This window comes from Mastomys coucha, unplaced genomic scaffold, assembly GCF_008632895.1.
Source record: "Mastomys coucha isolate ucsf_1 unplaced genomic scaffold, UCSF_Mcou_1 pScaffold17, whole genome shotgun sequence".
Taxonomy (NCBI): Eukaryota; Metazoa; Chordata; class Mammalia; order Rodentia; family Muridae; genus Mastomys; species Mastomys coucha.
The window spans coordinates 1213470-1227601 of NW_022196899.1; positions in this window are offsets into that span (position 1 = coordinate 1213470).

Sequence of the window (14132 nt, forward strand, 5' to 3'; positions counted from 1 at the left end):
TGTACAGTGTTCCTCCTTTAAAGCATGTGTTCCCCCTTCAGACTCCTAAATCATGTCTCAAAGATGGCTCCAAAGGGAAGAAGGTGACATTTAGTGTACACTGTGCTGTGAATTGTTGTTTTCTTTTATTTTTATAAGAATCTCAGTGCAATGGTTTTTTTTCTTTTAAATCTTTCAATGTAAATGCTTGTTCATGGCTATGTTTTCTGAAATTAGATGATGAAAATTGAATAATATTTGAAGATTAAGCTTTTTAAAATACACTTAATGTTTAAAATTAAAGCGGATGCTTGAGAATAATATACTATTTGCCAAGTAACCTCTTCCAGAATACCAAAAATCCCACAAATGCTTAGAAGGAAAAAGTACAGTATCATGGAAGGGCTAAATATAAATACAAATTCACATTAGTATTCTGATACATATAAACTATCACTTTATAAATCTCTCTAAATAATTATTTAATAGATTTCTAAATTGTAAGGACAGCAATAGATTGTGCACTGTTTTAAGTAAGTGTTCTTCCCTAAGCCATGTCAAATTATAGAAGGCTAATTTGTATAACAGGAGGAAAATATATTACATTCATAACTTTGAACTTTGCACATAAATATTAATGAGGAATGTCCTTTTCTATTCAGATAAAGCCAATATTTGCTTTAACACTATTTATGTAGGAAGCAAGGCATCATCAGGTCACCCTCATCAACCAAAGTGTTTATTAAGCTCACAGGCAATGTTTTTTTTTCTAGGTTCATCTGGCACAGGGTACCAGGTTTGTCACAATGGCAGTATGTTATGTGGATAAAATGGATGAAACAGAGTCTAGTTTGCACATAAGAGGCACTGTGCAAGGCACAGAAATATGTCTTGTGTATGTGGCATGTGCACTTGAGAGCCTAGGCCAGGCTAACCAGCAATGAATATGTTTACATATATAAAGTGGGTATTTAAAATGTGCCTTCTAGAGAAATTACTCTGCTAGAATTTAGTGACCAGGAGGTGGCTGGTTCTGATGTTCACTTGTAAGCCCTAAAGATCTCTGACTCATGAACTACATCAATTTATCATTATCCTATAACACACACATTTCTCTGACTATCATTGCCTCTGCTTTACTTAGCTACTCTGAATCCCTTTTGGTTTTTTTTTTCCTGTTGTTTTATAAGATTATTGGATGATTCCTATCTTCTCATCACCACCAGCTGTTCAATCATCTAGTATCACAAACCAGCAGTGGGTACTCAATACCAGTTTCAATCTTTTTTTTTTCAAGATTTATTTATTATTATATGTAAGTACACTGTAGTTGTCTTCAGACACACCAGAAGAGGGTATCAGATCTCATTATGGATGGTTGCGAGCCACCATGTGGTTGCTGGGATTTGAACTCAGGACCTTCAGAATAGTAGTCAGTGCTCTTAACCTCTGAGCCATCTCTCCAGCCCCAGTTTCAATCTTTTTATATTTTCCTGAAATCTAACTTCCATAAAACAATCTCCCTCTATTCTTAAGCTATCTATACGGTTCTTCCCTCACATTCAAGTGATGGTCAATTTTAACCTTAAGAAATAGCAATCATGGCTTGAAAATCCTTCTTATTCACACCACCCAGTTTAGAAGTCTATTTGGGTCTTCCTTAGACTTTCTTATTTTCTGCTTCACCAGAAGAGCTGACCAACTCCTTTACATGTGCTCTGAGGTTTTCCTTCCCAACCTTTTTAAGACCTTTAATTGTTCTCCTTAATATGCAAGAAAGTTAAAATGTACCATGTTCACCAATAAACCATTGAGTAAACTTCCTGTTACTTTAGCATCTTTTAACCACTACATAGTTACTTATGTTCTATCTAAACAAGGTTTCTTAAATTTCATCACCTCTGATCTGCTCAAATCTTTCTTTCTCTTTGCTCTGAGAATGTCTCATAGGCTCTTATATTTACATGCTTGATCACTAGGGCATAGAACTGTTTGAAAGGATTACATGATTTGGGTAGCATGGCCTTGTTGGATGAAATGTGTTACTCAGGGTGGCCTGTTCAGGTTCAAAAGCCTGCTAGGCCCAGTCTGGCTCTCTCTGCTTGAAGATCAGGGTGTAACTCTCAGTTATTGTTCCAGTAACATGATTCTGGTCTTGTTCCCTATCCCTATGATGACGATAATGAATTAAAACTCTAACACTGTAATCAAGTCATCAATTTAACTCTTTCTTTTCTAAGAATTGTCTTGGTCATGTTGTCTCTTCACAGCAATAGAACAGTGAATAAGATGTTCTCCAACATACTTGATAGAGTTTATATTTCTTCTCTTATGGTATCATGTCCCTGAAACTTGATTACCCAAAAGGCAATTCAGATGCCATATTGTTGTTCTTCCTATGGGATTGCAAACCCCTTCAACTCCTTCAATCCTTTCCCTAACTCAACTGTTGGGGACCCTGCGCTCAGTCCAATGGTTGGCTGCTAACAACCACCTCTGTATTTGTCAGGCTCTGGCAGAGTCTCTCAGGAGACATCCATATCAGGCTCCTTTCAGCATGTAATTCTTGGCATCCACAATAATGTCTGGGTTTGGTAACTGTATGTGGGATAGATCTCCAGGTGGGGCAGTCTCTGGGTGGCCTTTCCTTTACTCTCTGCTCCACACCTTATCTCCATATTTGCTCCTGTATTTTGTTTTCCTTCTATGAAGGACCGAAGAACCTAAATTTTAGTCTTCCTTCTCATTGAGCTTCATGTGGTCTGTGAATTGTGCACTGGTTATTTAGAGCTTTTGGGCTAACATCCACTTATCAATGAGTGCATACTATGTGTGTTCTTTTTCAATTGGGTTACCTCACTCAGGAAGATATTTTCTAGTTCTATCAATTTGTTTAAGAATTTCATGAATTCATCATTTTTAATAGCTGAGTAGTACTCCATTGTGTAAAGGTACCACATTTTCTGTATCCATTCCTCTGTTGAAGGGCATCAGGCTATCCTTCCAGCTTCTGGCTATTATGAATAAGGCTGCTATGAACATAGTGGAGCATGTGTCCTTATTACATGTTGAAGCATCTTCTGGGTATATGCCCAGGAGTGGTATAGCTGGTTCTTCTGGTAGTACAATGTCCCATGTTCTGAGGAACCGCCAAACTGATTTCCAGAGTGGTTGTACCAGCTTGCAATCCCACCAGCAATGGAGGAGTGTTCCATTTTCTCCACATCCTCACCAGCATCTGCTGTCACCTTAGTTTTTGATTTTAGCCATTCTGAATGGTGTGAGGTGGAATCTCAGGGTTGTTTTGATTTGCATTTCCCTGATGACTTAGGATGTTGATCATTTCTCAGTCATTCGATATTCCTCAGTTGAAAATTTTTTGTTTATCTCTGTACCCCATTTTTAAATAGAGTTATTTGTTTCTCTGGAGTCTAACTTATTGAGTTGCTTGTATATATTGGATATTAGCCCTCTATCAGATGTAGGATTGATAAAGATCTTTTCCCAATTTGTTGGTTGCCGTTTTGTCCTATTGACAGTGTCTTACAGAATTTTATTACAATTTTATAAGGTCTCATTTTTCCATTCATGATCATAGAGCATACGCCATTCAACCAACCAGACCCCCAGAATTCCCAGGGACTAAGTCATCAACAAAGGAGTACACATGGCTCCAGCTGCATATGTAGCAGAGGATGACCTTGTCATGCATCAATGGGAGGAGAGGTCCTTGGTCCTATGAAGGCTCGATAGATGCCCCAGTGTAGGGGTATTGAGGGTCAGGAGGTAGGAGTGGGTGAGTGGGTGGAGGAACACCCTCATAGAAGCAGGGGGAGGTATGATATGGATAATATGAAAGTATTTTTCTGGGAGAGAGTGATACAAGGAAAGAGGATAACATTTGAAATGTAAATAAAGAAAATATCCAGAGAAAGAAAGAGAGAGAGAGAGAGAGAGACAGACAGACAGACAGACAGACAGACAGAGACAGAGAGATAGAGAGACAGAGACAGAGATAGAGGCAGAGCCTACTGCAAAGTAATTAGGCTACACTACCTAGGAATATATTAGTCTTAGCTTGCTCTCTCTAGCATGGACAATTATATATTAAGACAGTATCATGTTGTTGGACTTTTCTGTGTACAACCATTTTCTTTCTGAGTTTAACACAATATGCCTCTGACAAGGGGAACCAGTCTTTGACCCTAATTAAACACTTAGAGCGACCAATTTGGGGATGTTTTTTTAACATCCAAAACTGAATTCAATGAACTTCCTTCATTCATGAAGTTTCTAGCTTTGAGGACTATGTCATATCAATATCAAATGAACTACAACACTAAACAATTCTTCCCCCAAGTACCAATCCCCCTCTGGATCCCAGAGTAAGAAATTTTAAAATCTTCTCTTGGAAGTTACACGTGAACAATTCACCTTTTCCTAAATGTTCCCTACTCCGTTTCTATCACACTATTTTGTTCAGTTTTACTCTTTCCTCTATTATTCCTTTTCACTTGTTGCCATTTCTTTAGTACTTTGTCAGTGATGACATCTTTCTAGAGCCGTGCTTCTTTTCTTTCTTATTCGTGAGATTTCCTACAGGTTACTGCATAGTTTTAAACAACATTTGCATAGGAACAGGTTGCAAATTATGTCTACTCAAGGTATTTCTTCTAAGCTCCAGACTAACATCCATACAGTTGTTTAATATTTCCTATTGTTTTTACTGATTAAAAAGTTAACATGTCTTTGAGGTTAGATCAAAGTATAAGGACCACTTATGTCCAAATTGCTTGAATGTTTTAATCTGGAAATGTGTCAAGGGAACTAGTGTTGTCTCAGATGGAACCCGATCAAGACCAAGTAAAAATCTAAGGTTGATGTCAGAGACTACAATAACTTGTGATGGGTCTTCAACTTTGTTCTACTTGTGTATTAACAAACGTGCTTTTCTCTGCTTCTTCGTTTCCTAATAAAAGAAGTCTGTTAGAAGCTGTGTAGAGTAGCACATATCTGTAAGTACAGAACGTGGGGTGCTTGAGCAAGAAGATCACAAACTTAAAGCAACCTTGAATTATATTTAAAACAACAATAACAAAGAAATAACTCTGTTTCTAAAATCCAAGGATTGGATATAAGATTGATATGGAGGAGTTTGTCTAGTAAAGGTCCACAATTCCTTCCTCACAAAACCAGCACAAAAAAGTAACTAAACTACAGGTCCCTGCATTAAAACAAGAAAGTTCAGTATTCACAGTACTTGCAGTAATAACAATAGCTAGAATATCATTTACTCAAATTCTGTGAGCCCAAATCCTTGCAGAATGACACATGAGCCACAAATTACAGACAGGAAACCCAAATTCACTTAACCAGCAGTAACTTGATCTTTCTGGAAAGGTGGGTGTCTTTACTGGACATTCCTTTCCTCTTGGGAACGAAATACATATTTGTCTTTTAAGGCTATGCAGATATCATTGAAAAATACTACTGTACCAAAGCAAACAGTGCTTATGGTGGAAAATGCAAGACTGCAAGAGAACTTCTTGTGAGAAGTTGTCAGTCAACACAGCCAACCTGGTACAGATGCACAGCAGGGGCGAGGACTTAACCAGCACTGTCATCCACTGAGATCAGGGCTACACTTGCTACCAGGCGTAGTTCCAAATAAGGAACCTAGACCTTTTGATTCTAAGGTATGTGTGTGTGTGTGTGTGTGTGTGTGTGTGTGTGTGTGTGTGTGAGTGTGTGTGCATGCACACACACAAACATGCACGTACATACACCTCTATATGTATATGATGTATATGTGTCCATGCATATTTATATTACCATATTATATATATATATACACATAAGTTTTGTTTCTCTTGTTCTCTGATGCAATTTCAATTTTCATGTTCACCTTCCCTATACTTTTCTTTTTCTTTTTTGCTTTTTATTTTTCTTTTTTGAGACAAGGTTTCTCTGTGTAGCCCTGGCTGTCCTGGAACTCACTCTGTATACCAGAATGGCCTCGAACTCAGAAATCTGCCTGCCTCTGCTTCCCAAATGCTGGGATTAAAGGTGTGAGCCACCACTGCCTGGCTTTACCTTCCCTACTCTTGACATACTTATCAATGTGGGCTTTTACTTCTCTTGCTGATTTGATTAAAATTCTACAAGATTAACAGGAATCATTATGTTGAGCACAAATTCAAGGGAAAATCTGATGAACACTGAAGAAAATTTAGAATAGATATTGTCTTGTATGCATATAAAATGCCCACCACGAATTTAATTGTTTTCAAAAGCAAAACCTGAAATATTCTTTAAAAATATTAACTGAAAATACATGATCAGATTATGAAAATTCTGAATAAATTTAAAAAAAATAAATTTTATCCTTGTATGCTAGAAATGAAAATGTCCAAAGCACTGACAATCCAAATAGTTCTCACGATTGTATCAATACTCAGTGTGGAGAAAATTCAACTGTCAACATTTTTTGCTCCACCTATAAAAAACTCATTCCTTAGTCCCAGCTTCACTCAAGTAAACTAGGATGGAAGGTCACTAAGGGCTCTTCTAATTTCGTGATTTCTGTACTTCAATATTTACTAAAGAAATTAATTTGGGTTTAATTAAGCCACAAAAGGTAGAACCAGGAGTCAAAAGCTTTCAACTTGAAATAAACTAGCATTTAACACAAATGGGAAAATACAATGCATGCATATCTTTTTGACAATGTTGTCTGTGGCAGCATATATTTATTCTTATGAACTATGTTTACATCTACATTTGCTTCAGTCCTATGAAGTGTTACTTCACAACTGCGAGAAGATATAAGAAAATATTTTGGCCTTCTAGAAATAAGTGATTATTTTTTTAATGTTGGGGTTCCTTTCAACCTTATGCTTCACAGAGTAAATGCTGTTCTTCACACATATCAAGTAGGTATTTCTCAGAGCTAATGGATCAATAGAACATTCTAATTAAGTAACAAAACTGAGTGCTACAGGCTAAAATGGGTTAAAAATGTACCAAACCCAACCTTTACCTAGTTTCTCAGATTTAAAAATCTATTGTTGTTTAAAAAAAAAATTGCAGTTCAAAAATACTAAGCAATGTCTCATGTCTACCAGACTTAATTCTCTATGTTTCTGAGTTTAAAACTGCCGAGCAGGAATGTTACAATATAGAAAAGAACTAGATGGGTTCTTTCACCAATGAAAGGATGGACACTAAATTTTATAATGTCAAAAAATTAAAAGCATTTTAAATAATTTTCCTCTAATGTTGACAGAAATAGATGATATCCAGATGAAAGGCATCGAAGTCAGCTAGCAAAAGCAAGACTGTGAAATGCAGTTAATGTCCCTAAAATTGTAAAATTGTTTGTGAGAGTACTCTTCTTATTATATCAAAATTCAATTTTCAAGGTAGAAGAGTTGTAGCATGGCAGTACTGCACTATGTGTACAAAAAAGCAAGAAAATTAATCCCTTCTCCAGCGACCTCTAGAAATGAAAACCCATTATCCTAATAATATTTGTACTTAGGTCTTGATGCTTCTGTACTGAATTCAAATGCCATGAAATGATTATCAAAAGTCATTGATGGTGACATATGTGCAGATAATTACCTAAATAATCCTTTTTATGTAGGTGTAAGGTGATTTTTTTTAGAGCAAGTACAAATGAGCGTTGCCCTAATACATCTCATAATGATTTCTTTATGTTCTCAGCATGTTGAGACATGTTGATCCAGAAGGATCATTAGAGTTGCTTGGCTTTTCTGAGGGATTTAACAATAGAATGCTACTAGAAGGCTTGTAACCTCAAGGCCGTTCTCAGAAGCCCTTTCTAAAACTACAAGCACCTCCTTGAGTCATGAACAACCTGGACAGGATGTATGCGTGTGTGTGTGTGTGTGTGTGTGTATGTGTGTGTGTGTATGTGTGTGTGAGTGTGTGTGTGTGTGTGTGTGTGTGTGTGTGTAATGGAAACAGAATTTCCTTCCTACATGCTCTCCCAGTTACCAGTCATCCTTTGAACACTCCTCATGACCCCCACCTGTCAAGTTGATAGCCTCTTTTACTTTGCTTATTATTCCATATACCTCCTTCCTCCGAATAAGAAAACAACCTATGAACTGGCTTCAGAATTTTGTAATAAAATTAAAAATATATATATTTTAAGGGAAAAGACAGTATTTTAGAATCCAATACTGAGCTATCTTGTGGACTTGCTCCATCCAGTAAAAATGTCATTTCCATGTAGCAATGAGAAACACTTCTAAAATGAAAGTCTGTAGGTTATTCATACACTTAGAGGAAAAATAATGTATCCTGTTCCCTTCACTTTTTTCTCTATATCTCTTCAAATTTAATTACAATGTAATTGAATTATCCCCCTTTCTACTCCTTCATTTTACCCTTTCCATGTCTACTCCCATATTTCCAAATTCATAGCCTCCTCTTTAAGCACTGTTGTATATATACATATATATATAGATGAAACATACAAGCTACAACCAGCCAAACTCCTTTTGTCTTGTCTGCCTTATGTGTTTCTAGCGATGATCACTTTCTTAACTTCTGCTTGCTTCCCTTTCATTGTTTCAAAATAGCTTTTATCCTTTCAATTGTCTGTAATGCCTGTCTTAGAAGCAACCAATGATGTCCTAATAAAACTCAGTGCCATTCCCAGTACTTGACACCTATTTGGCATTGTCCATTTAATCCTTGTGATTCCTTAAAACCCTCTAATCCTCTACCTTCGGGGGCACTCATTGAGTTTTGCTTTGTTTTGAGCTTGGGATGGAAGCGTCTGGTTTACTTGTGGTCCTGTAGATGGAATATAGAACTTCACTAGGGAAGCAATATACCACTGAGCTACATCTCCATTTCCAAAGGAAGTTTCTTTTTCTTTATTCTTTTTATAAACAGCACCTGCAATTTAAGCTTGTCTTTAATTCATTATATAACCCCAAATCACCTTAAACTCAAATTCTACCTCCCCCAGCTTCTTGAATTTCCATTCTGTGTTACCAGGGCAATGTTGACAGTTACTAGTTGGATGAGTGAATGAGCACATAGTATAGTTTTTTTTTCCACTATACAGTGCTCCTTGGCCACCTGATGAACTGATGAATACCTATCTTTATACCTTTATACCTGTATAGATGATGATGAAGTTGTTTGCTATGTCCCTATATAAGAAAATACTCTTCTTATTAAATTCTATATGTGATGTCCAAATTGCTGATATATTTTCTATAAAACTGGCATGCATGAGTTTTTATGTTTAGTTCATATTACTGAAAAAGTAAAGATGGAAGGAGAAAGAGAGAGAGAGAGAGAGAGAAAGCTGCAAAAAGTTATGAAAAGTTAGATAGGTTGCCTTCGGTTTTTGATGTAAATAAAGAAAATATCTAATAAAAAAAACAAAACAAAACAAAACAAAAACCAAAACCAAAATAAAAAAAATACTTGTAGTGATGTATAATTTTGAAATATACAGTTAATATGTTTGGAGTTATTTAAAATTTATGTTGAGATAAATGTATTTTCATTATTGCAGTCAACAAGCATCTACATAAGACTGTTAAATATATTGTTGTTGTATATGAAACAACTTTTATACTTGTTTTTACTGTTATAATATTTTATAAATTTTAAGGAATATGACAAAAAAGATATTATAGGTATTGAAGGAGGAGTATCTGGGAGAATTTAGGATACAAGAGGGAAACAAGAATGTGATTTAATTCTATTTACTTAAAATATGTTTTTAAATGTTAACAAATACAGATAAATTGAAATCATGTAAATTTTCTCATCATAATGCAATAAAAGTTAAAAAACAAAGAAACAAACAAAAAAAGAAAAAGAAAATCTAACATAGAAACAGGATTACTTGCTTTTTTCCTTTTTATTAAACATATATTCTTTTATCATACAATATAATCTGAATAAAGTTTCCCCTCTCCTTACTCTTCCCAGTTCCTCACCACCTCCTCTCCTATCTGAATCTACTCCCTCTCTGTCTGTCACTAAAAAAGATAATTTTTCTAGCAGACAATGGCAAAACCTAACACAATGAAATATAATAACAAGATAACGCAAAAATCTTCATATCAAAATTGAACATGATAAACCAATATAAAAATAAAAGAACTTTAAGATAAGGCTCAAGAATCAGAGACCCACTCTTTTCCATACCCAGACGCCCCATGGTTAACAGAATTCCCAATCCCAAATGGAGAAAGAACTTGAAGAGTTACAGAGGAACACAGGGGGATTCATCATTCTAAATATAAAGTTTTTTAATGGAGCCTTTGAAATAGAAACATCAACTTTGTCTGAATTTTAAATTTTGTGTTTCTCCTAGCTCCTGCATTTGGTCACCAATCCACAGTCCACATTTCCAGAGTTGATTGGAACTGATATGGCTAAAAGGCTAAGTTGTATTACTCTTCCTCTTCTTTAGATAGCATTGCACCTATGACAATCATGACAAGATTTAAGCTGAAAACATGAGAACTAGATAGAAGGAAACAGGGAGTGTGGGATGAACTCCTGAAGAAACATTGTACTCACCTAGAGTGGATCATTGTGTCTAGAGTAAATCATTGTGTCAAGAATAGTACTCTAAGTAGTTGAATAGTACATTAGATATCTTTGCTACTATAGCCTATTCTAGCTCATACAATAAACTTTCTATCTCAACACAGAGAACACTTAATTCTGATGATAAATTTGATCTTGAATAATTTCTGGTTCATCTTTTACCTACTTATTAACATGTATGAAGTAAAACAATTTCCCAAGAGTCCTGCATTTCAGGGAAGAGTTTTGTCCATGGGTTGTCTTTAATCCACCAGGCTTTCTAGCACTGGCCATGTTACACACACACACACACACAGACACACAAACATACAAAGTCTACCAATAAAATGTAGAAATTCAAGGATACATTACTTCTTTCAAAATGCACACAGTAGCTTCTAAGGCAGGACCATCCAGGAAGCACAGGCCTCAGAAGTAGGAGGGCAGCCAGCGCAGGATCCTTTCTACCTCCCTCTTCACCTAGGAGGGATTGCAGATCCACAGCCCTCTCTGCCCCTTCCCCACAAGTGGAGAGCCTGTCTTCTGGATTTGTTCTGACCCCAGGACTCAGGAAGGAAGACTGATCCACAGCCCACTGCACACATGTCTTACCAGAGGAGAGCTGATCTCCCAGAAGTGCTGACACAGGCTTACAGACCCACAGGAAAAACAAACTCCAGCCAAAGACAGCAAGAACATCTAACACCAGAGATCAACAGATGGGAAAAGGCAAATGCAAGAATCTTACCAACAGAATCCAAGATTACTTGGCCTCATCAGAACCTAGTACTCCCACCACAGCAAGTCCTGGATATCACAAAACACCAGAAAAGCAAGATTTGGATCTAAGATCATATATTACAATGGTAATAGAGGGATTTAAGAAGAACATGAATAATTCCCTTAAAGAAATACAGGAGAACACAGGTAAAGGGTCAAGCCCTTAAAGAGGAAACAAAAATTACTTAAAGAATTACAGGAGAACACAAGTAAACAAGTAGAAGTCCTTAAAGAGGAAAGACAAAAATCCCTTAAAGAATTACAGGAAAACACAACCAAAGAGGTAAAGGAACTGAATAAAATCATCCAGGACCTAAAAAATGAAAGTGGAAACAGTTAAGAAATCACAAAGGGAGACAACTCTGGAGATAGAAATCCTAGGAAATAAGGAAGGAACCATCACCAACAGAATACAAGAGATAGAAGAGAGAATCTCAGGTGCAGAAGATGCCGTAGAAAACATTGACACAACAGTCAAAGAAAACACGAAATGCAAAAAGTTCCTAACCCAAAACATCCAGGAAATCCAGGACACAATGAGAAGACCAAACCTAAGGATAATAGGTATAGAAGAGAGTGAAGACCTCCAACGGAAAAGGCCAGTAAATATCTTCAACAATATTATAGAAGAAAACTTTCCTAACCTAAAGAAAGAGATGCCCATGAACATACAACAAGCCTATAGAACTCCAAATACACTGGACAAGAAAAGAAATTCCTTCCACCACATAATAGTCAAAACACTAAATGCACAAAACAAAGAAAGAATATTAAAAACAGTGAGGGAAAAAGGTCAAGTAACATATAAAGGCAGGCCTATCAGAATTACACCAGACTTCTCGTCAGAGACTATAAAAGCCAGAAGATCCTGGGTTGATGCCATACAGACCCTAAGAGAACACAAATGCCAGCCTAGACTACTATACCCAGCAAAACTCTCAATTACCATAGATGGAAAAACCAAAGTATTCCATGACAAAACTAAATTTACACAATATTTTTCCACAAATCCAATCCTTCAAAGCATAATAAATGGAAAACTTCAGCACAAGGAGGGAAACTACATCCTAGAAAAAGTAAAAAAGTAATTTTCCAACAAAATTAGAAGAAGATAGCCACATGAACAGATTTCCAACTCTAACAACAAAAATAACAGGAAGCAACAATTACCTTTCCTTAATATCTATTAATATCAATGGACTCAATTCCCCAATAAAAAGACATAGACTATCAGACTGGGTACATAAACAGGACCCAAAATTTTGTTGCATACAAGGATCCTACCTCATTGACAAAGACAGACACTACATCAGAATAAAAGAATGGAAAACAATTTTCCAAGCCAATGGTCTCAAGAAAAAAGCTGGAGTAGGCTCATACCTAAACATAGTAAAAGCAATATAGAGTAAACCAGTAGCCAACATAAATCTAAATGGGGAGAAACTTGAAGCAATCCCATTAAAATGAGGGACTAGACAAGGTTGCCCACACTCTCCCTACCTATTCAATATTGTACTTGAAGTCCTTGCCAGAACAATTAGACAACAAAAGGAGATCAAAAGGATATGGATTGGAAAGGAAGAAGTCAAATGATCACTATTTGCTGATGATATGATAGTATACATAAGTGACACCAAAAAGTCCACCAGAGAGCTCCTAAACCTGATAAACAACTTCAGCAAAGTAGCTGGATATAAAATTAGCTCAAGAAAATCAGTGGCCTTTCTCTACACAAAGGGTAAACAGTCTGAGAAAGAAGTTAGGGAAATATCACCCTTCACAATAGTCACAAATAATAAAAAAAAAAAATACCTTGGTGTGACTCTAACTAACCAAGTAAAAGATTTGTTTGACAAAAACTTCAAGTCTCTGAAAAATGAAATTAAAGAATACCTAAGAAAATGGAAAGATCTCCCATGCTCCTGGTTTGGCAGGATAAATACAGTAAAAATGGCCATCTTGCTGAATGCAATCTACAGATTCAATGCAATCCCATTCAAAATTCCAACTCAATTCTTCACAGACATAGAAATTTGCAATTTGCAAATTCATTTGGAATAACAAAAAACTCAGGATAGCCAAAAGTATTCTCAATAATAAAGGAACCTCTGGTGGAATCACCATCCCAGACCATAAGTGATACTACAAAACAATTGTGATAAAAAGTGCATGGTATTGGTACAGTGAAAGGTAGGTAGACCAATGGAATAGAATTGAAGACCCAGAAATGAACCCACAAACCTATGGCCACTTGATCTTTGACAAAGGAGCTAAAACCATTCTGTGGTAAAAAGATAGCATTTTCAACAAATGGTGCTGGCTCAACTGGTGGTTAGCATGTAGAAGAATGCAAATTGATCCAATCCTATCTCCTTGTACAAAGCTCAAGTCCAAGTGGATCAAGAACCTCTCCATAAAACCAGGTATACTGAAACTAATAGAAAAGAAAGTGGGGAAGAGCCTCGAGCACATAGGCCCAGGGGAAAGTTTCCTGAGCAGAATACCAATAGCTTATATGCTGTAAGATCAAGAATTGACAAATGGGACCTCATAAAATTGCAAAGCTTCTGTAAAACAAAAGACACTGTCAATAGGAAAAATGGCAACCAACAAATTGGGAAAAGATCTTTACCAATCCTATATCTGATAGAGGGCTAATATCCAATATATACAAAGAACTCAAGAAGTTAGACTCCAGGGAACCAAGTAACTCTATTAAAAATGGGGTACAGAGGTAAACAAAGAATTCTCAATTGATGAATACCAAATGGCTGAGAAGCACC